At 37.9% G+C, this 23,806-nt stretch overlaps 1 protein-coding gene across 11 annotated transcripts in view; it reads left to right on the top strand.

Moving 5' to 3' along the window:
• The first annotated feature begins 8,891 nt into the window (after window positions 1-8,891).
• ECHDC1 (ethylmalonyl-CoA decarboxylase 1) overlaps window positions 8,892-23,806 on the top strand; it is a 47,714-nt gene continuing 32,799 nt past the window's right edge. For 2 of the 11 annotated variants that reach the window (XM_089921984.1, XM_089921985.1), the window contains exons 1-3: window positions 9,222-9,398; window positions 16,840-16,930; window positions 20,839-20,886. The gene's annotated coding sequence lies outside the window, so the exon portion shown is untranslated. The other 9 variants (XM_022556073.3, XM_022556079.3, XM_030760266.2 and 6 more) reach the window with 9 other exon arrangements.

Genomic DNA, 23,806 nt, shown 5'->3' with positions numbered 1-23,806 from the left:
CTATGTAGCCACACAATCAGAAATGTTCACTGCCAGTCTTAAAATACTCTTCCTTCTACTTACTCAGACATAGATCTGAGGAAAGGAGAAAAAGGAGGTGGAGGAAGCTCTAAAAATGGTGTAAGAGACCAAATGGAGGGGGAGTTTTATATATATATGCAGCTCAGTATAGATACAAAGGAGAAACATAGTCATTACTGAAGCACTATAAAGAAAACCCTCTGCAAGATTTGGGTTCAAATTATATCTTTTGCAATTACAAGCCATGAGCTCTTCGGCAGTTTATTTAACCAATTTGACCTCAGTTTCTTCATCTATAAAATGAAGTTAATAATATCAATACTTACCTTTGGTTGCTGCAAGGATTTCCATATATCAGACGTAGGGGTGGCAAGCTGGTTGGGGGTGGGAGAATGACAGCTAAACTCATGTTTGCACAGAAAGCAGCAATTGCCCACTTTGGTACTGCCACCAATTAGTTAATGCCATGTTAATCTCTTGGATACATAGTAGGTGCTCAATAAAAAGTTACTTTTATTATGTTTATAAATCATTAAGTAAAACTTTGTGTGTAGTTTATTCATTTGGGATTCAGGTAGGTGTTGAAAGGAAAATTATTTATTTTCTCATCTCAATCTTCGTGTTCATCTTTTTACAGCCATTTGGAATAAACCGATGTAGAAACTTCTATAGAAAGAAACCCCTATTTCTTCTTTCAATGTCGTCTCCTTCTCCTCCTATACACCTGCAACCATGTCTATTTTGTTCACTATTTGATCTTCAGTGCCTAGAACAAGGCCACTTAGGACGTGAAAGGTCCTGAAGTCATGTTGCTATGCAGGCTCCACTTTAGTAATTGATTGCTTAACTGGTAATTCTGAAATAATTAGGTTGTTGAAAGCAACCACTGAAATTTAAAGATCACTTCCCGACATGCCTTCACAGTTTGAAGACTGAACCTACTGTTTCCATATCGGAGCAAATGCTTTATGGGAGCCGACTATAAAATTCAAAAAGTTATTATTCCAATTAGTAAATCTTAAAACAATGGTTGAAATTAAAGAATTTATTCTTGGTTGAATTTCTTCTGTGTGAATCAGAAAGACTAATGTTGTGGGTAATACTAAATAAGACAGATTATGTCTCTGTGTCAAATATCAAAATAATTTTGATATGCGATGCATAATTTTCTGAATCTTTTTGCAACATCTCCTGGTTATGAAACATCCCAACATCCCACATCATCTCCTTTCACACCTTTAATACTAGGCTGAGAACTTTCTTTTTCCTTTCATCTCCTGCTGTTATATATGTATATAAATGACTCATCAGAAAGTCTAGCCTCATAATTTCTCAAGCTCCATATTTCCAAAACCTTTTATCTCCACTTCATTTCAGTCAGTCTTACAGCTCTGAATTGCTCCCCTTCGAAGATTAAATCTCAAGACTCCACTTCTATCTAATCCTTTCCTCCTGCTCTGTTTCCTCTCATATTTGTTGCATTTACTCTTCAGGAAGACCTCTGGTGTCCTTTCCCCTTCTGTATCTTTTCAGTACATTAGAGCTCCTTTTGGCTTCTCTTACTTTTCTATTTAGCCTAATTCCATGCTTGCACATCTCAACTCTGCCCTTTTTTCCCAGCACTTTTGAGTCCCTAGACTCTAACCTTCCACCAACTTACAAAATCAGGTCATAAACCTTGGTAACTGCTACACCCATCCCCTTCTTTTCCTTAGAATGCCTAATGTTCCTGTATGTCAAGTATGATCCTGAATCATATGAATTCTTGCAATTTTTACCTCAATTCCAGGAATCTTTTGCTGTTTTTTTTTAAAATTTATTTTTTATTTGTTTATTTTGGCCGTGTGGTGTGGCATGCAGGATCTTAGCATGTGGGATCTCAGTTCCCTGACCAGGGATCGAACCCGCGCCCCCTGCATTGGGAGCACGGAGTCTTAACCACTGGACCACCAGAGAAGTCCCCCAGAAATCTTTTTTTTTTTTTTTTTTTTTTGTGGTACGCGGGTCCCTCACTGTTGCTGCCTCTCCCGTTGCGGAGCACAGGCTCCGGACGCGCAGGCTCAGTGGCCGTGGCTCACGGGCCCAGCCGCTCCACGGCATGTGGGATCTTCCCGGACCAGGGCACAAACCCGTGTCCCCTGCATCGGCAGGCGGACTCTCAACCACTGCGCCACCAGGGAAGCCCCCAGAAATCTTTTAATTCATTTCTTGTGGATTCAGAATCATATTTCCTAAGGAGACCTTAAAGAGTATTTTTCTCTCCCCCCTTGTCTCCCAGTCCCACCACGGCCTTGTTCAGTCTCAATGGAAACTTTTTCTCATTTAATTTCTATGGTCTTGAACCAATAAGTTTAGGCTATTAATCACTGGGACATCTTTACGAAGGAGACACATTTACATGCACCTCTCCCAATTGTGCTGTATACAAGAGTAGTCAGAATGCAAGGTGGTGGGTGAAGGGAAGAGAGGGGCACAGGCTGGTTTGTTTGAAAAACTCCCTAGTGTAGGAGGCACTATCAATATCCATAATTTCCATGCATACCATGATTGCTTCCAACATCTTGGGCTGCCTGAACTCACTTTGCTGGAGATCACAGCAGGCCAGAAGCGCCGGGAAAATGACTCGCTGGTGTGGGAAAACATATGCTCTAGCTCTCAATTTTGGGACAATTTTGCACACGTGTTTTACACTGTCTTCTAGAGCTTCCCTGGGGATTAGGCTCCATTTCCCCCACTGTGGTATCATGCTTAATTACTCCTCCTTCAATTCTCTGTATCACCTCACCTGTGTTCCTGGCTACTTTCAATAAACTGCTTGCATGTGAATCCTTGGGTTAAGGTATGCTTCTGATGGAGGCAAAAGAAGACACTAGGGAATTCTAAAGTGCATACACTTTTGGGAATCAGTGCCTTAGTGAGAAGATCAAACCCAGCTCTCATCAATTTATTTTATCTTTCCTGTTTTTCATCTCAAGACACATTGCCACACCACTCCCCTCATCAAAAAATATTCAGTAACCTCCCCAATTAACTTTTCCACTCTTGTTGACTTGGGAGAAAAGCTATCTTTTCTCCTTGTCAAGCCATGTTACTTCTTATCTACTTTCAACACTAAAATCCACTATTAAGAGATTGCTTTTATTTAAAAAAAAAAACCAAAAAGAAACCTCTCCACCCTTGTACTTCTTGTCTATGATTTTATAGCTACCCTACCTTGCATCAAAACATCTAAAAGAGTAGTTGCTAGCCAGCCTTTGCCTTCACTTCATTACCATCCTTTGAGTTTTTAATCATTTGCACTGCTTCTTCCCACCTTAATTAAAGCTGCTCTCTCAAAGGTGACCTATTTCAGGAGTCCCACCTCTGGAATGGCAGCACGAGGAGTTCCATGGACCCAGTCCCTAACCAAATAAGCATAAATTGTAAAACTTATTTTTAAAAAACATGACGTTTTAATGTATATGGAAATTGGCTTAAGGGCATACAACAAACATTTATTCAAGAAAATCTACTAAAACTCAGTAAGAACAGTGAGAATCTGGACCATTTGAATCACAACCTGTTCCCTCTGTCCCTTGCTCCACATCAGCATGAAAGAAAGTTCATTCCAGACAAGTGCAACCAAGAACATAGGGTTCCGTCTCCTCTTAAGTGCTGTGCAAGGGACAAGCTGCCAGTGTTTATCAAATACCCCAGCTACATTTTGCAGAGGCTAAATTCCAGGTGACTGCAGTAGAGGTCAGAGGCTCTCTTCTTTCACCCAGCCTCAATTCATAGGCCAGAGGCTCTACCACAAGTGCGGTAGGCTGAGAAGACTGGGCCCTTGATTTCTCTCATGCTAGCTGATTTCGAGGTGGAGGTTTCACTATAGGAGAGGCAAGCCAAGAGGACCAGAGGCTACTGCCTACACTTAGCGCCTTCCTCCTGAGGGAAAGATACCATACATAGAGAAGTCAGAGATTTTTTTTCCTCAGGAGGACAGATAGGCCTTTAGAACAGAAATTTCTGAAGCTCTACCAGATGAGCTAACTTTATATGAAATAGAGTGTGGGAAAGGTCAAACCTAAGGGTGCTCTTAGAAACAATGGAGCTGTTTGTTGGGAGTGAGAATGCCAAGCTAAAAGGCTGGCCAGCAAGTTTGCTAGAGGGAAACAGGGAAAGAGATGCCCAAGAAAATCACTCCTGGAGTCAGAGCAATCTTCATACACTGGCTTCAGACACTACCCCTAAAATGAGGCCCAAATTTAATTGCATCAAACTGTGGAGCAATTTATGCCCAAGGGCACTATAAAACAATACAGCAGATCAGCCAGAAATTGAAGGAGTCTAACATCTGGGTGTGATCAGGGAAAGAGACAAAGAAAGCCCTGCTAAAACCACTATCATCTCAGCAACGTTTGCAGTACTCTCTTAGGAGCAACGTCAGAGCCTTCAAACTAAGATAGCAGCACCAGTAGCTAAAGAAATAAACAAGCAAACAATGATAAGCACCAAATGGGTGAGGGAGAATCATATGCAGAGTTACTACAATATATTACCTAAAATGTAAAGTTAAAAAAAAAGGAGACACGCAAGAAATTGGAAACGGTGACACATACACAGTTTTGTTTTTTTTTTTAAAGCAGGCAATAGAAACTTTATTTGAGGGGGCCCAGATGTTGACCATAGCAGACTTCAAAGCAGCTCTCACAAATATCTTCAAAGAATCAAAGGAAATCATGCTTAAAGAATTAAAGGAAGGTACAATGATAATGCCTCACCAAAGAGAGAATATCAAAAAGGAGAAATTACAAAAAAGAAACAAATAGAAATTCTAAAATTGAAAATACAATAACCAAAAAAAGAAAAATCACTACAGGGCTCAACCGCAGAATCGAACTGGCAGAAGAAAAAATTAGCAAATATAAAGAAAGGTTGATAGAGAGTATACAATCCAAAAAAACAGAGAGGACAAAAAGAATGAAGGAAAAATGAACAGAGCCTAAGAGAAACGCATAACATCACTAAGCTCACCAACATACACATAATAGGATTACCAGAGCAGAGAAAGGAGAGAGAAAGAAACAAGCAAACAAAACTGCAAAAACTTATTCAAAGAAATCATGAAAATTTCTCATATTTGATAAAAAAACATTAATCTACACATCCAAGAGGCTCAACAAACTACAAGTAGGAAAAGCACAAAGAGAGCTACCCAGCAACATGATAGTTAAATGTTCAAAGACATTTTTGTCTAAAGACATCTTTGTCTAAAGAGAAAAATTTGAAAGCAGCACAATGGAGCTGTAATAAAGACAATGTCAGTTAAACAAAAACTGAAAAAAATTCATTGTAAGTGAATCCAACTAACAAGAAATACTAGGAGAACCTCTTCAGGCTGAAAGCAAGTGACCTCAGACAGTAGTTGGAAACCATATGAAAAAAAGAAAAAAGATACTGATAAAATAATTATGTAATGATAAAACATTGAATGTGTATTGTTTCTCCTTTCTTCTCTTAGTTGATTTAAAAAGCAATTATGTAAAACAGCATGTATAGAAGTAGGTCTATAACATATAGAAATGTAATGTATTTGCCAATAATAGCACAGAGGAGATTGGTGGGAGCAAAGCTGTATTGGAATAAGGCTATGATACTAGATGGTAACTCAAATCTTAAAGAGAACCATAAATGATAAATAAGGTTAATATAATAAAATGCTATAAATATACATTTGCTCTTTTCTTCTCTCAGTTTTTTTAAAAGATATACAACTATATAAATTAACACTTATAACAATGTACTGTGCAGTTTGTAACATTTATAAATGCAGTATGTATAATAATAATGGAACCAAAAGGCAGAAAAAAGAACTCTATAGGAGTAACATTTCTATATGTTACTGGAATTAAGTTAGTATAAATCTGAAGTAGACTCTGATAAGGTAAGATGTATATGGCAAACCCCAGAACAACCACTAAGAAAATAACCCCCAAATAATGAAAAAACTGTAAAAGGAAAAAAAAAATGTAACAAGAGAAAACAATCATTAATGCAAAACTAAGAAATGAAGGAGAAATAAAGGAAAGAAAGAAATGAGACAGAAAAAAAAAGGTAAAATGGCAGGTGTAAATCAACTATATTAATAATAACATTAAATGTGAGTGAATTAAAAAAATCCAATAAAAAGACAGAGATTGTGACACTGGTTAAAAAAAAACAAGAACCAAGTATATGTTGTGAGAGTGGACAAATTTGTATTTATAGATACAAATAGGTTGAAGGTAATAAGATGGAAAAATATATATCATGTAAATAGTAACAATAAGAAAGCTGGAATGTGTATGCTGATATAAAGCAAATTGGACTTTTAAAAAATGTTACAAGAGACAAAGAGGGACTTTAAAAATGATAACAGTGTCACCCTTAGGAAGATAAAACATTCATAACCACATGTTTACCTAAAGTTAGAGCCACAAAATACAGGAAGAATTTACAAAATTGAAGGGAGAAACAGACTTAGAAAAACACAATTCAACAGCAACAGTTGAAGGTGTTATTAACCTATTTCCTTCCCCCCCCAACTTCATGGAAGTATAATTGACAAATAAAATTGTATATACTTAATGTATACAATGTGATGCTTTAATATATGTATACATTGTGTTATGATTACCACAATCAAGCTAATTAACATCCATCACTTCACATTTACCGTGTGTGTGTGTGTGTGTGTGTGTGTGTGTGTGGTGAGAACATTTAAGATCTACTCTCTTAGCAAATTTCAAGTATACAATACAGTATTACTAGCCATAGTCATCATGTTATACATTAGATCTCCAGGATTTATTCATCCTATGTAATTTAAATTTTGTACCTTTTGACCAATATCTCCCCATTTTCCCCATCCCCCATCCCCTTGTAACCACCTTTCTGATCTCAGTTTCTATGACTTTAGCTTTTTTTCTATGACTTTGGCTTTTTTAGATTTCACAAATAAGTGATATCATAGAGTATTTATCTTTCTCTGACTTATTTCACTTACTGTAATGCCCTCAAGATCCATTCATATTGTAGCAAATGGCAGGACTTCCCTTCTTTCTTATGGCTGAATAATATTCCTTTATATATATATATATATATATATATATATATATACATACATATATATACATATGGCCATCAGATATAGATATTGCTATAGATAGACTATATCAATTTATATTTTTAGAATATACTCAAATATTAGCAGTTATCTCTGTGAATGGGACTAGGGAAGGTTTTTGTTGTTCTTTAAAATTTTCATATGTGCACAGTAACATTATATTCCTAAATAGAAAAAACATTTTTTTCTAATGCCAACAGAGAATTACACTCTTTTAAAAATAGACGGGAGGGAATATCTCTTACTATCTAGGAAGTGAGGAAGTGTCAGAAAGAGAGAGGGAGAGGGGAAAGGCATGGAAGAGACAGAGGAGAGAAGAAAATTGCAAAGAAACAGAAGTTATAGTCACTTGATGCTTTTCATATTTGATAAAAATATCTCCTTTTATCTCTCAGTTGGGTTTTTCTTGGACATCCAAACTCTTTAGAAAGGGATGAATGGTGACCTATCCAGATATAAAGTTGGGTCATAATACTTTTTAAGGTCCAAAAAGTCTTTTGGAATTGTTATAAAAATGCAGAAAAAAACTAATTGTGACAGAAAATTTTATGTGCCTCAAGACTGAAAGCTATTTTGAGCCAATCTCTCAGAAGAGTAGATACTGAAAAGTCTTGACTGTAGAACATGAGATGGAGTAAAAGGAAGAAACGCAGTTTAACAGCAAGTCAACTGAAGGAGGGGAAGAATAACTGGATATGTATTTTATGAAAACTCAAATGATTAAAGAAATGGCCATCCAATATTTGCAGATTGAGCCAGCAGTTAGACTAGGCACTGACATGCTAATATTACAGCACATTAACTTTGTAGTTCGGCACAACGGTTATTGTAGTAAAAGGTATTTTTACACTAAGTTGTATGTAAATGTACACTGAAATGCTATTCATACAGATGGGCAACCAGAACACTACTGGAAAATAAAAAAAATGTGAAAGACTAGCTCTTGGAATAGAAAACTTTTTCTATAGGATATGGGAAGCAAGTATCAGATATCCTGGTCTCAGCCCTCCCAGCTCCCACCTTCCTGTCCTCTCAGGACACTTAAATAAATAAATACTTTTTGTGGTTTAGCCTCATAGTAGATTCCAATTTATCAAGGCTAATTACAAATGTACACGTGTGTGTGTGTGTGTGTGTGTGTGCAGGGGGTGTGAGGGAATTTCAACATGAAATTCAAGTAAATAGCAATAGAATTCGTTATTTAGGCCCACTGCCTACCACCACTGACACGTCATTGCAGATTCCCATCTACTCTAACTATATAGCTGTGGGTGAAGAGGCACTTCTGTGGGTGAAGTGCGATTAGAGAAAAGAAATACTGGTCTATCAGCGTATTAGTCACTGTACTTAAATGCATAACTGTCATCTTCTGTGCTACCTTCCATGAATCTTCACTAGTTGCCAAACTTGTTCCCCTTCCTCCAAACTCCTGAGCACCTTTTCAGCTACCTTCCAAAGCACTTCGGATTGGCAAACAATTTTAAGCTTGTTGAGCGTTACAATGACGCTACTACACGAGGTGCATATGCTTTCTGGCAAAAACAAAAAACACAAAAATGCCTTCTCTCCACTCAATAACACAGATGACATGTGTAAGAAGGCACAGCCTAGATAACTTCCTCTCCCCTCCCGTTTCGAAATTCTCCTAAACTGGTCCTTCTCCTTCGCTCTTTCCACGTTTACACAGGAGCCTGAAACAGCGCAGGACTTCGGGGCTTCCGGGCACCAGCCCCAGCCCTGCGTCGCGAAGCTCGGCAGATAGGAGCCCGCTTTCAGGGCTCGCTCACGGCACGAGCACCCGGCCAACAACGGGGGCTCTGTCTGGGATGCCCGCCCTGGAGCGGCACAGGGTCGCCGGGAGAAAGCCGACGCGTAACATAGGTAACGGGCCATGGAGGATCGGAGGGCAGCGGGCGGTGCGGAGTCGGGGGCGGGGAAACGGAAGAGGATCTGGGCGGAGCGGAAGGGGGGGCGCGGCGGGGCGGAAGGGGAAGTCGGCGCTTCTGGGAGCTGCGGGACCTTGTGGCCGTAGGGGCTTCACTTTAAGTAAGTACCGTCTAGGAGAGGGCCCTAGCTGTCTCTGCGTAACGGACTTTAGTGTTTCTCCACAGGGATTCCAGACGGCGACCTGCGGGGGTTCGGCGGCGCGGTCCGTGTGAAGCCGCCCCGCAGGCCCGCTGCCCTCTGCTGGGCGTGGGGACGCAGCGCACAGCGACGCAGAGCCCTTTGCCAGGTGAGGGGAGGGTGATAGGAAAAGACGAGTCGAACTTTCCTGGGAGAGTGGAGAAACAGCTGACATAAACGTTTTCAAAAGAATAGGGAGACCTGATTTCAGTGCACTAATTTAAATGCTGAATACTTTCCAGGCCCTCTTCTCAGCAGTGTTAAAAAAAAAAAAAACGACTAAAGAAAATAATTTAGGTGATACAGTTTAAGTTCACATTGACATGAAGTGGGCAGTCTCCTTTTGGAGACATGCAAAATAAGGTGGAAGGCATGAAGCTTTTAAGATAAAAGTAAAACAGCCGTTTATTTTACCAGCAAAATGGGCTTATTTGGGAATAGCAGAGGAATTGCAATTCGAGACAAGCGAACTATAGGAAAACCCATAGATAAGTTCAGCAAAGGAGAGGCCCATTCTGTTACAGAGAAAAAGGAGGAAGTTGGGAGGGGTTGTTCTGAAGAAAGTCCCCTGGTAGAAAGTGAGAGTTCAGGTGGTGATGGTTCCTCCTAGGCAAAGTTGCTGGGTGAACAGGAAATCTTCCCTCCTAGTAGGTCTGTGAATGATGCTTTCCTGTTGGAGTATGTAATTAACGGGAGTAGTTGATGCTTCCTGTGGTAGTGTGTGAGGGTTCCCCCTTCTGGACTCCCAGCTATTTTAAATGAGGTTTCCTCTATTCAGTTTGACATTTTCTGCTTTTCTCTGAAAGCATCGCTGATCAAGAGTCAGGTTTTCCATCTAAAGTGGCCTTTGTCCCTTGGTGCCAGGACTTTTCCTGGGTGTTGTGTCCCACCTTAAAGGGAAAGTGCACAGATTGGAAACGACTGAGGTCATGTTCAAGTAACAAGGAGGAGTAGGAGGGAGAAATCTCAGGCACTTACCATCTAAAGTCTGTCATAAGCGTTGCAGACCATTCTGATCATTTTGAAATGTTGAGCCAGCATTACCTGTTGGACACATCAGTTTTACAAAGGTGTTACAGGAAACAAAATACAGAACTTAAAATAGTTATACAAACCGGAATTAAAAGTAACATAACTCCAGGGCTTCCCTGGTGGTACAGTGGTTGAGAGTCCGCCTGCCGATGCTAGGGGACGCGGGTTCGTGCCCCTGTCCGGGAAGATCCCACATGCCGCGGAGCGGCTGGGCCCGTGAGCCATGGCCGCTGAGCCTGCATGTCCGGAGCCTGTGCTCCGCAACGGGAGAGGCCACAGCAGTGAGAGGCCCGCGTACCGCAAAAAAAAAAAAAAAAAAAAGTAACATAACTCCAAATTTTATGATGGTCTAAACTAGGACCTTAGGCCTGCGGGTAGCCAGCTGAACAAATCATGGAGGGTCAGGTGAGACTTGTTGCAACCAGTGCTCTTTCTCCTCAATTCTTCCATGCAGTTGAGTTTCTGCTGCTCTAATCATGTTTTCTTTGGCACTTACTCGGACCTGAGGGAAAAAAGGCCCTTCCTACAGCGGCAGACGTGGAGTCATGTATGCCTCCTGGAAGTTCCCACTCAAGGTGGCCATGAAGGTTTAGTAAAATGGATCAATGGGAGGCTTCTGTTTTGTATTGAAGAGAAAATAGAACAGTGAATACAGCAACAGCACAAACTGAAAGAATTAACTGAGCATATTGGGAAGACAGGGCAGGAATAAGTATGGAGCAATAGCTTATGAGCTCTTTGCAAAAACAGCAGAACTTCAAAGACGTATTAAAATAGTATTGTTATCCCAAAAGAGCTGTTTAGAACCAAGTGTGTTATCCAGTAAGACAGCCTGTAAGGTTGCAAATTCAAAGACCGTGAATCTAGGTAAGAATCCCGAAACAGTTAATAGTCCAGATGAAAGAAAGACTTCAGTGAATTCTAAACCTTCTAACTCTTAAAAAAAAACCAAAAGGCAGGTGAAAAGACTGATTTGTTATGGGGTCATGATGAGGTAGTTTCTGAAAGGCCATAATCAAAAGAAGAGGATTTGGGAAGTAGAAACAAGGGCATCGTCTTTCTGTTAAAGAGAGAGAGAGTAAAAAAAAAAGCAACAGTGAGAAAAAGGGTATACAGGCCTGGTCAGGTCATCTTTGGAAAGCTGTATGCCTCCGTTGTCAGCTGCTTTTCTTCCTAGTCGTTTCGATTTGGAGGTTTCCAGTGTTTGTGTAGGACCACATGTCAGGTGCGGTCTTCTCTAGCTGTGAGATGTGTACTCAAGGTTCGAGTCCCTGAAGTTTGGCTGCCTTCTAGGTAGTGAGGAGGACCTGGTAAAGTCCCTTCCAAGAGGATTCAAGGCAGTCTTTGTTCTTACTGATTTCAAATCAGAAGAGTGGAAGAAAATTGAAAACATTAGTCTGGAGAGGAGTAGCCAGACATTATTGGAGACTAGAAGAATTTAGGATCCAGTCCAATGTGCAGGTATATGACAAAACCTTGGAGATAATTGATAGGACTAGAACTTAATAGCTACGTAAGTGCAAACATGATTTTTCTCTCTATGATTGTCCTCACTTTTATCAAAGATAATCATAGTAAAACTAATTTGTTGGTATTAAACTTGGTTTGATTATTTACATAAATGCAGCAAGAATGGTGATTGACCATATAAGCTCTTTTTCAAAATTGTTTTGCTGGAATCTTGTAAGCAAGGTACCAGGCTGATTTATTTATTATTTTTGAGAAGTTCCTTAAAGCTGTCTGGTCATATCTGTCTATGTACGTCTTTCTTGAATATGATAATCCAGCCAAAGCCTTGGTAATATAGCCAATATTTCCAGTTGTGTCTTGTTATGAGGAGAACAGATTTTCATTGAATTTATGCAAGTACACATATTGTCATGAAAAACATACTTAAGTTTTTGAATTCTGGAGGGATCAGGATGGGAGAAAAAAAAATATTTTAACCTTTGTTACAAAGATACGTTTTCTTTTTTTTTTTTTTTTTTATGCGGTACACGGGCCTCTCACTGCTGTGGCCTCTCCCGTTGTGGAGTACAGGCTCCGGACGCGCAGGCTCAGCGGCCATGGCTCACAGGGCCTGCCGCTCCGCGGCACGTGGGATCTTCCCAGACCGGGACACGAACCCGTGTCCCCTGCATCGGCAGGCGGACTCTCAACCACTGCGCCACCAGGGAAGCCCAAAGATACATTTTCTTAAAGGAGAGAAAGAAAAAGGCCCTTTAAATCTAGTTCTGTGTAATAGCTTACAGTTATCTAACACCTGCCTTCAAGAGTATTTGTCAGGATCTTTTCTGTGATGAAAGGTACTAGAAATGATATTTGCAAAAGCACCAGAGTAAAACAACAACTGTCTATAACTGACAAAAGACTTAAAAATAGTAATGATTAAAGATCTGATGAAGGTTCATTATAATGTAGTTGACAAGTCAATTTGGTTATTTCTGTGACTACATCTTTAAAATCATGGCTGATAACATTATGCCAGGACACATCAGAATCATAGGAATTTTCATACAATCTCTAGAACATTTAATAACATTCACGTATACAACATAACCTAAGAAAGTTTATCATCATTTATTTGACAAAGCTTCCCATATAATCTGACATATCAGATAAACCTGATTAACATCTCCCTTTTTATAAGAAGAGAGAACAAGTCTCTGGAGATTCCCAAAGTTATTTTCAGGTCAAAATGACTTAATTTAGAGTTTGATTTTGGGGAAGTGTTTCAAAAATATCAAAAGGTTTTGGACATTTGACCAAATAAGATTACTGAAGATTACAAAACACCAAGTATCTATTTAATCAAAATGACAAAAAGATTTCAAAAGACAAATAGAGAAGGTTACATAGCTGCAAAACAAAAAAAACCAAACCCTTAGCTCTTCTTTATAAAAAAGACAGCTTTTTAGAAAAGCACAGGAAATAATTTTGATAAAACACAAAAAAGTAAGGAAAAACCTTTCATAATCTCTTATCAGGAGCAGACCAATAGCCCAAGCAAACCATGTCCTTTTAGCAGCTGAAAGAAAATTAAGTTCCAGTTTTACATAAGTACACTATTGATATTAAAGCTTACTTTTTAAAACCCTTATAGCAAGTATATTTAATCTTATCCTACTTTATTGCATATAAAATTTCTTTCAAAAGATTCTTGTTTCACAAGCCCTTCTACAGTTCTCTATTTACATTCAGATTTTGTCTTATCCTTTCCTTTTTATTCTGGCAACTATTTTACTTTAGGACAAAACTACTTCCTTTGCATACAGCAATGTTTTCCTTATCATTTCTAGTAGCTTTAATCATATTTATTAATCAGAATATATAACCCTTAGAAACTTTGATTTCTAGTGAAAACTAAGAAGTAAGCAATTTTAGACTAGCAAATTTATAAATGTATTTTCTAGTTTCCAAAGGTATATGCCATTTTAAATAGTACAGTCTTTCAGTGTGACACAAGACATGGTTACTAAAAGACAAAAATTTATCTTTGGTTTCTCTAAAATAGAAAGCCAAAAGCAATAGATCTGTGTTCAGTAATTAATGTTCTAGTAATTTATCATGTTTGGAGAATGATCCAGACATTCAATAAAGATTTGAGTATGCTATTTTTTTTAAGGACACATATCATAAAACATAATTGTTGTACCTAAAGACTCTTACCCCATTTTCATCTATCTGAATTATTTGTTCCCAACATTTATGTTTAAATTACTCACAAAAATTTTATGAGACATTAGACAAAGTCAGCCATCAACTCAAGCAAATTTTTTTTCTAACAAACTTGCAACAGAGATAACATGAACTTATTTGACTAGTAAACCCAAGTAGAATAAAAGTATTATATTTAATGCTGTTAACTCTGAAGACATGCCTGTTTCAATTAGACTAACAAATTTAAACTAGCTTTAATGCCAGATATTTTCCCAGATCACATGAACCACAAAAGCATCTGTTTGAGTTTCTCTTATATTTCTGATAATTTAATTTATATAAGTACTTAATTTTTTTAGGCCAGTTAAATAGAACTGTTTTTATAAATTAATTTTGGCAATACCATCTGGAGGTATAAAAAGAACACATATCTATAACACATATATGGACGCACATCACATACATACAGACACAGAGATCTTATAGCCTGGTACAAAACTCAAAGAGAATATTTGGATCCAAATTGTATTTCTGGCAGATGGACTAAGTTAACCTGTTTAATTGCGTACTGTAAGGATCCTCTTAGAGCTGTCTTTTTGGAGTCCTCTTGTCTTTTTAGAAATTTCTGCATACCTGTTAAAGAATGCATTCCACTGTCCTCGAGATCAGGTGTCCTAAATATTGAACCTGGGTTTGAGCAAACTGCAGTTTTTCTTTGGAGACATTACATCCCCTTAAGGTCAAACATTTTAACAGGTGGATGCTGTTTTTCTGTGAAGAAATTTGAGAAGGGGGGCAGAGAAACAGATTATCTACATAGTATAACAAAGTAGAGAATAGAAGAGTTTATCGAAAAATTTGATCTCAGTAGGAATGGATGTCAGTAGCTTGTAGGGATTAGGAACAATAGGGTACTGAGGGATAACGGTGTTATTTATTGTTCAGAGGTTCTGGACAAAGCTCCATCCCTGCCCTTGGGTTTTCTCACAGGTCAAATAGGGGTATTACAAGGAATGAGTTTATTGCTTTGAAGGCTTATTTTTTTTTAACATCTTTATTGGGGTATAATTGCTTTACAATGGTGTGTTAGTTTCTGCTTTATAACAAAATGAATCAGTTATACATATACATATATTCCCATATCTCTTCCCTCTTGCGTCTCCCTCCCTCCCACCCTCCCTATCCCACCCCTCTAGGTGGTCACAACCACAGAGCTGATCTCCCTGTGCTATGCGGCTGCTTCCCACTAGCTATCTATTTTACGTTTGGTAGTGTATATATGTCCATGCCTCTCTCTCGCTTTGTCACAGCTCACCCTTCCCCCTCCCCATATCCTCAAGTCCATTCTCTAGTAGGTCTGTGTCTTTATTCCTGTCCTACCCCTAGGTTCTTTATGACATTTTTTTTCTTAGATTCCATATATATGTGTTAGCATACGGTATTTGTCTTTCTCTTTCTGACTTACTTCACTCTGTATGACAGACTCTAGGTCTATCCACCTCATTACAAATAGCTCAATTTCGTTTCTTTTTATGGCTGAGTAATATTCCATTGTATATTGAAGGCTTATTTATCTACTGTCAAATTCTAGAATTATTATTTCCTTTATGGGGAGAAAGAAATCCCAGCATGATACTTTTCTAAAAAGTCTTGGCCTAATAAATGAATAGGGGGCAGAGGAAGTTAAGGAGGGAAGAGTGGGTATCTCTCAGAAGGCCTAAAAAAAGGCCTATTGCAGAGACTCCCACTATCTGAACCGTGTTAGTACCCGTCTTGGAGAAGGGAAGGAGGAAGCTGGCACTGGAGGCAGGGCCTGAGACAAAGAAAATTGGAGGAGGGGAAAGAGAGACCTCAGAAGACACGTCTTTCTTTCTTCGTTTGAAACGTGCATGAGGTAGGACTGCAGTTTTTAAATATAATACTGTCCAGAGTCCCTGAAAGGGCAGGGGGCGAACTCCAACATGTAGCTTACTGGGATCTCATTTCTCAAGTTTTTTTTTTTGTTTGTTTGTTTGTTTTTTAAATTTATTTTATTTATTTATTTATTTTTATTTTTGGCTGTGTTGGGTCTTCGTTTCTGTACGAGGGCTTTCTCTAGTTGCGGCAAGCAGGGGCCACTCTTCATCGCAGCGCGCAGGCCTCTCACTATCCCGGCCTCTCTTGTTGCGGAGCACAGGCTCCAGACGCGCAGGCTCAGTAGTTGTGGCTCACGGGCCTAGCTGCTCCGCGGCATGTGGGATCTTCCCAGACCAGGGATTGAACCTGTGTCCCCTGCATTGGCAGGTAGATTCTCAACTACTGCGCCACCAGGGAAGCCCTTCTCAGGTTTTTTTCCTAGAGCAAAAGAAAATTCCTAAACAGTCTGCAGGTCAAATACCAGCACAGTTCCAATAGGAACAGCCTGATTCCAAACGAGTTGGGCCAAATGCTAAGTGAGTGAGTGCTCACAGGAAGGATAAAGCCTTTATATAGAAAGTTATTTAATGGAGGTTGTCTAAGTTTTGGTTTGCTGATGTGGCACCCATGGCAGGAACAGCTCTATTTTGGGCCTAGCAATTGATTTCAACAGTAGGTAATGTTCCCTGGGAACTCTGTAATTGTCCTTCTCACTACCTGTATTAAATTATCTTGCTTAAGTAAAATTTGCATCCTTCGTTTCATGCAGCCAACTTTTCAACAACAACAAAAATGACTAACTCATTTTTGGTAAATGTTCTTTCATTCTAGAATTCTTTTGAGCCTCATTAATCCTTTTAACGCTACACACACATATAACTGTGAAATCTGCTGGGGGAGGAAGGAGCGTGGTAATAAAACAGAACATCTTTTCTTGATATTTTATTGGTCTGATCTGAAAGGTGAGCAGATCTCCATTAGTTGGGGCACAGGCAGTGATCAGCATCCCAAGAAGACAGACCAGCTTGCAAGGAAGAATGGAACCGAAACAGGGTGAGTGGTGGGAATGATAAACAGGGTAGGTAGAGTTGGTTTGTGGACAGCTTCTTAAGCCTTGTATGGCATTATGGATTCTCAGGCATTGTGTGCCAAATTATTACTGGTGAATGTTATTTGTCAAGTACTGTACTAGGCACTGCAAATGTCCTCTTGCAACTAAATCTAGTGGGAAGATTTGGTTAAAGAAGTAATTACAGGAAAGCGTGATTGAGGGTTAATAAAGGATATAAATATTGTGAGAACAGATAGTAAAAGTATTTTGTATAGTTTAGAGTATTAAAGGAGACGACTTGGAGTTACTGTGAGGAAGAAAAAAGTGTAATGGGTGGGGGAAGCACATATTCAGAGGCTTGGAATGAAGAGAACATCTGAAGGATTTGAAAAACTGAAAGAAGTTCATGTCGGCTGAGAGGAAGAAGGGTATGTGTGGCACGTGATTAAACTTGAAAGGTAGGATAATAAATGACAGCCTAAAACCAAACTAAAATACGAAAAACAGGTCATATACTGACAGTCTAAAGTAGAATAGTTTTGATTTTTTGTTTACTCCCTGCGTTAAGCTAATTGTTTTCTTACTAAGTATGCGTTTGTGTTTATTGTCTAGATTTAGCAGTTTCAGCACATGGTAAAACGGGTTATGCCTTCTAAGAGAACAGCTAGCTTAGATCCTGTGCAGGGAAGGGAGCTATTTGATCACCTTTGAAGAACTTTAAAACAATTGGAGAAAGTGAAACCTTTGATCTCAGATGTACACAGGGCTCTCTTCTCTTTTCCTTTTCCCATGGTACGGTTGTAAGCTTGTTCAGCTGGGCTGACTCTACTTGTGGTAGGACAGCAAAGCATCCTGCAGGATGAGTTTTAAACATACTTTTTGTTCTGAAGAAAATTTATAAAATCAAAAATGCCTCCGAACCTTTTCGTTGCCTCTGATCCTGGGACAAATCCAAAATGCCGATTGCTTAACTACATGCTTATAAAAGACCAGAATCTCAGCCCTTGTTTGTTCACTTATACTTTCAGATAATATGGTAGTTTAATAGTGGTTTATACCTTGTCATCTTCTAAGTACTGAACTATTGTTTAATTTAATCTCTGAGTTTAGAATTGGGATGAAAGTATCCATAATAGGCTATTTCAAATGTCAAGAACTGGATCCCTAAACTTGAGATCAGCAAACCTAATAGGCTTAAGCAGTGCCCTTGAGTTTCTCTGGTACTAGTGTGTGGCACAGACCAGGGGATATGAGGGGAGGAGAGAAAAGAAAGGAGAGTTAGTGGAAGGGGGACAAGAGTGAGGGGGGGAAAGAAAAAAAATATGGAATCAATAGAGAAAAAGGATAATGAGGTTTTTATTATAAGGTTTCCATGGAAAAATCAGCATATCAAAGTTGTCCAATGAGGCAAAAATATTAGTAACATGAATATTTAAATTTGTAATGATTTAAGTATGAGGAGATACAGATCTGATGATGTCTATACTAATTGCCCTTGTTTTGGTTAGTGGAGGTAGGGAAGTGTGTGAAGACAGAACAGACAGACTCCTTACAATGAAAGAAGATAACGTTTATTGAATCTATTATCCCTTCATAATACTTAAAAATGCTAATGATTTTATAAGCCTTACCCCTTCTTATTTTCTAGTTTAACTCCTTATTCTTTTCCCTAAACAGAATACTATGGAAAACAGGGAAATTTATTTATTTTTTTAAATAGCCATTTAAGTTCTCATCAAGTTTCTTTGGCACAATTCTTTTATACTGAAGTCATGGTCAATGTGGAAGAGACCTCTGCCCCAACTGAATTTTCCATTGAGTGGTCTCTTCTATATATGACTTATCCCCAGGGGCAAAACGTGCATAGAGCATATTCTAGGCAAAAGCAAGCCTGGTCATATTGTGTTTGGCTCTGACCCTCTATGTAGACCTCTCAGTTTTGTGAACTGATCTGGCAGGTGACCTTGAGAGCTTATTTTTCTTAGACTAGAAGCAGGCCTAAGGAACCCTGAGCCCTACTGCCTTTAACCTTCTTCAGATGCCTTCCGAAGATAAAGGCAGCCCCTGCTTCCATGTACCACACAAGCTGAAAAAGAAAGAGAGGAGAGAGAGAGAGAACCCAGTAGAGAGGAAAAGGAGGAAAGGAGGGAGATGAGAACAAAGAAATCCAAAGTGGCAGCAGTGCCAATGGAAACAGTTTCACTCTGTTGCCTTCTACAGAAAGCTGTGGTACTTTGAATGTCGTTGGCTCAAAACCGATAGCATCTTCCTTTGAAGGAGGAGTGGGGAAGGTAGGGCAAAATAGGTCAAGTCATGGGTTCCCCATTTAAATTTGCCACGAACAGTTACTAGGTCTCTTTTAAAATTAATTTTTATTTATTTTGGTTGCACCAGGTCTTAGTTGTGACATGGTCTTAACCTCAGTACTCACTGGGTAAATTGCCTTTCATTCCTAGAAAGTTAGAGAATGTAACAGGCTAGTCCTAACCCTTGTGAGGGAAATCTGGTTATATAGTTAAAGTATGAAGAATACTACTAACCAGACCCTTGTAAAATATGTATTACCAACTACAGACATTATAAATAGGTAGAGCGATGTTTTGTTATCTATTACTTACCATCATTTCTTAAAAAGTGTTAGTATTTTCATTAATGATCCAATAGAGATTGTGTTGTATGCAAACCCAATTTGTAAACATGAAAAGAAAAAAAATATCAGACCCAAAGCTCTTGTCTGTTTTGTGAAAAGGAGCAGGAGCACTGACGGTGGAGTGGTGGTCCTGGATCAAACTGACCAGGGGCCAGTGAAAAGGAGATCTCCTTCTCTGGCTGACTGTAATACCCTTAAGCACTTGGGGCTACATATCCTGGACTTGCATTTCCTAGAATTCCAACAATGAAATAAACTTTTTCTATCTGGCAAATAGAGATCTTTTATTTAGTTTGGGAAATGATGGTTAGGTACAGTAATCCCTGTATGGTAATAACCACGTTAGGTATCATTTAGTACCGCAAATATTAAATGTAAAGCTCTGTATGCTAAAGCCATGAATAAGATGTGGTCCCTACCCATAAGAGTTTTTGAATTTACTGGAGGCAGGAGGTTCATCTCTAATTCTTTCTTATCTGGTTTCTGGTTGTACATCAATTTTTAAGAAATATCATTACCTTTAATAAGAACACTTGCTCAGTTGTCAGACCTGCCAGAACCTTCAGACACTTATGTGGCCACCAATGGCAATATTTGTGTTCTTTATTAAATATCTTCTATGCAAAAAACAGAGTATTTAGAAAACTAGTCTTGAAATTGGCAGTTTAGAAGGTTGGGAGAGATTACTGGCAAAGGTAGAGACCATCCCCTCTAAATTTGGAATGATATCCTTCAGTTAAAAAAATGTTTAGTGAGAAATGTAGCATACATGCATATAGTGAAAAGAGCATAAGAAGAGTTTAAAGAAAGGCAACAACAAAAAGAAATACCTGTGTATCCATTACTTAGGTCAAGAACTACAACACATTCATTCTGAAACCTAACTTTTTCAAAAGTATGTTAGGTTAGCTTTCTTCATTCTTCATGTCTACATTTATTTTCATTCTGGCTAACTGTAATACAACCTGATTTCAAAGTAAGTAAATGAAAGCAATCTTTTGTAGAAGTAATACATGAATAGTAGTGTCGCACAGTTTCATATAACCTCATAAATGTTTTGATTTCATCCGATAGCCTTTATGTAAAGTATGTTCTTGTCTATTCAAAAGACTTGTGATTCTAGGCAGCTATTTAGTTACCTAAAATACTGTCTCAAGTTTTAAAGGTTTTTATAAATTGATAATTTGTTTTAAAAAATTACATGTATTTATTTGGAGAAAAAGCAGAGTGAGAACTTCAAGAGCTTTCCTGTTGTTTCAGAATTTGACAGTAAGCAGGTCACTCTCTAGAGGAAAGCTTCACATAAAGGTACGCTTTCATTACTTGTAAAATGGAAATGTGGGCCCTATTTTCTGTTTGTCTGTTTTCTAGATTTGTTTTGGGAGGGTAGTGGGACTATATAATTTTCATTCTAATAGATTAGTGCTAACATAATCAGGTGAAGAACTGATACTCTGGAAATATGTAAGATGAAAGTGTTTTGAAAGTAGAGCCCTCTGCCAATATTTTGGCCACAAGACACTGCAAAAAAAGAGCTGATCTGAGTTTACTTTTTTCTTTGGTTACTCCCCAGCAGAACTAGGATGGTGCTTGATTTTTGTTCTACTTCTGCTTAGAATGTTAAAACTTGGAAAGAATGAAGGGAAATAAAGTATAATCCCATGCACTGATTTAATGTCTTTGGATCCATTTCTGCCTATAGAAAATTCTTAGACTTCGTGATAAAAGTTTATTGGTGAAGAGAAAAAAATTCTTCTATGAAGTTATGGCTATATTTTAAATTTGATGCAGGTCTCTAATAGAGCTTAATAAAATGAGGGATTTTGTTCTATTTTCAACTAGAGAGTTGAACATTATTGCTGAGTGTGTATGTATTTTGTTTCTTTGATAAAACTAAAAATACTTTTTTTTTCTCTCTGAAATAGCTAGTTAGCAAAGGGGAGATCACTAAATAGGAACTCAATAAATACCAATTGAATTGTTACCAATTATATCTTACCAAATGCTCTTATCATATGCATGTATGTTTATATACTAGGATCCCAGTCCTTTGAACTTCTTGGCTATAAAAACCTATATACACATGGTGTAATTTACTTAATGACTTTTATGCAAAGAAACTATTCAACCATTTTTTATTCTTAGAATGAAGCTATTTACTTTAAATAATCCAAGAAAGAATACTGTCCTGTTTTAAAAGATTTATCTTAATTGCTAATCTAGTTATTATGTATGTTTTTTGCAATTTGTCTTTTAAAAAGCAAGGAAGGCTTCCAAACTCATTTTGAATGATATATTTTGACCTTATTTTTCCCACAGACTTTGATCACTGAACTTGAATCTAGGGATAGTGAAAGGGGAGATGAAAAAGAAGGAACAGTGGTTGGGGATGAGAGGGCTTTTTTGCACATTGCTGGAGTTGTGAGCATACATATAAATATACATATATATCTTGTCCTGAGAATATAAGTTTTGCTAATTTAATTTATTTCTAGCCCCATTGCTTGTAATTTCTCAATAACTCCTGAAATTTTTAGTGTAGATTTCCTCTGCTAGCTAAGAGAATCTTGAGAGAACTTGATACTTATATTTAGTTGATACTTTAGGAAGCCTCCAAAATCCTTGTGTTTTTTCATAACTATTTCGTACTTTTTAATTAGTAAAAACATTGTATTTCCCCCCCCCCATCCCTTTCATTTCCCATAGACCTAAATTTTCCCACCTTAATCACTTTATTTCCCCTTCAGGTTCATTTTTTAGGTTCATGTTCAAGTCCTGAGAAGGACTAATTTTAAATCTTTTCAATTTCTTTGAAAATGTATATGAAGATTTGTACTTCTGGGGGCATACAGTAGAAAGATAGCTCTGATTTTAAGGTGTAGTATACAACTAATTGGTGACCACTGTACTTATCCAGGTACATAGGTTTGAACTATGTTAGTCATAGAAGAAGTAAAGGATGAGAAAAATAAAAAAGGTTGCATATGAGAAATGAAGGTGGGGAAGGAGATTGGGTTTTCTGCTGTGGCTTTCTGGGTTGAGGATACTATGGATAGTTAAGGGAAGGAATAAAGTAGTTACAGGTTTTAAAAGTGTGAGTTAGGTTTAAACAGTGATTTTGAGAAACCTGTGGTACATCTAGAGGTGAGGAGTAAGAAGTAGATTTTTGTTTGATTTAGGAGTACTTGGGCATAAGGTCTCAACTAGAGATGGAAATGTAGAATTTGTTGTCTTATGAGTTTTAATAAAAACTGTAGGCAAATGAATAAAAGAATTCCAACAAATTAGTACTAAAAAGGCAAAAAAATGAGCAAGAAAACTTGAAGAGGCACTTTATAAAAGATGATATGCAAATAACAAGCATATGAAAATGGAGCTTGACTTCATTAGACATCATAGAAATGCAAAGTGATACCACAATGATATACCACTCTCTAGAATGCCTAAAATGGAAAGAAAGGAAAAAAAAGACATTGGCAAGTGATAACAAGGTTGTGGAACAACTGGAACGTTCACTAGCTGTGGATGTGAAAACTCTTAGGCAGTATCTTTTAAAGTGAAATAAATGAACAGATGTGATCATTATGACCAGTGGTGTACCCGGAAAATGGCTGTGGGGGGGGGCGGGGAGAGATTGATATGTAGAGTTTGCTAATACTCTCACCATGGTTAATTTCAAGCTACCTATGGTTTAAAAAGCAACTTGCAAAATTCTTCAGTGTTTAGCAAGCAGTTTTAGCCAGCTGCTGCCTGACCCACTAATTCCATTTCTAGATATAGCCAGCAGAAATGCATACTTGTTGACCCAAAAGACAGATACTAAAATGTTCACAGCAGCTCTACTTGTAATGCCAAAACCCAGAAACAACCCAGATGACTATTTACATTAGAATAGATGAATTGTGGTATATTCATATAATAAAATACAACAATGAAAAGAATGGACTATTTAGAATCTAATTACACATAATAATAGTAATGGGTGTCACAAACGTAGTTGAAACTAGACACAAAAGAATATTTACTATATTTTTCAATTTATATAAAGTTCAGTAGCAGGCAAGCTAATGTTGGGTATTAGAAGTCAAGATAGTTGTTATTTTTATTTGGAGTCATGTTCAGTTTCTTGATCTGAGTGCTATTTATTTGAATGTATTTACCTTGTGAAAATTCATTGAACTGTAACCTATGATTTGTATAATTTTCTGAATGTATTTTTTTATGTGAA

The sequence above is a fragment of the Delphinapterus leucas genome, chromosome 12, assembly GCF_059928025.1.
Source record: "Delphinapterus leucas isolate spDelLeu-1000000601 "Yukka" chromosome 12, BTC_Dleu_Yukka2, whole genome shotgun sequence".
NCBI lineage: Eukaryota > Metazoa > Chordata > Mammalia > Artiodactyla > Monodontidae > Delphinapterus > Delphinapterus leucas.
The sequence above is the reverse complement of the archived record's forward strand: the minus strand, read 5'-3'. Positions and strand labels throughout refer to the sequence as shown.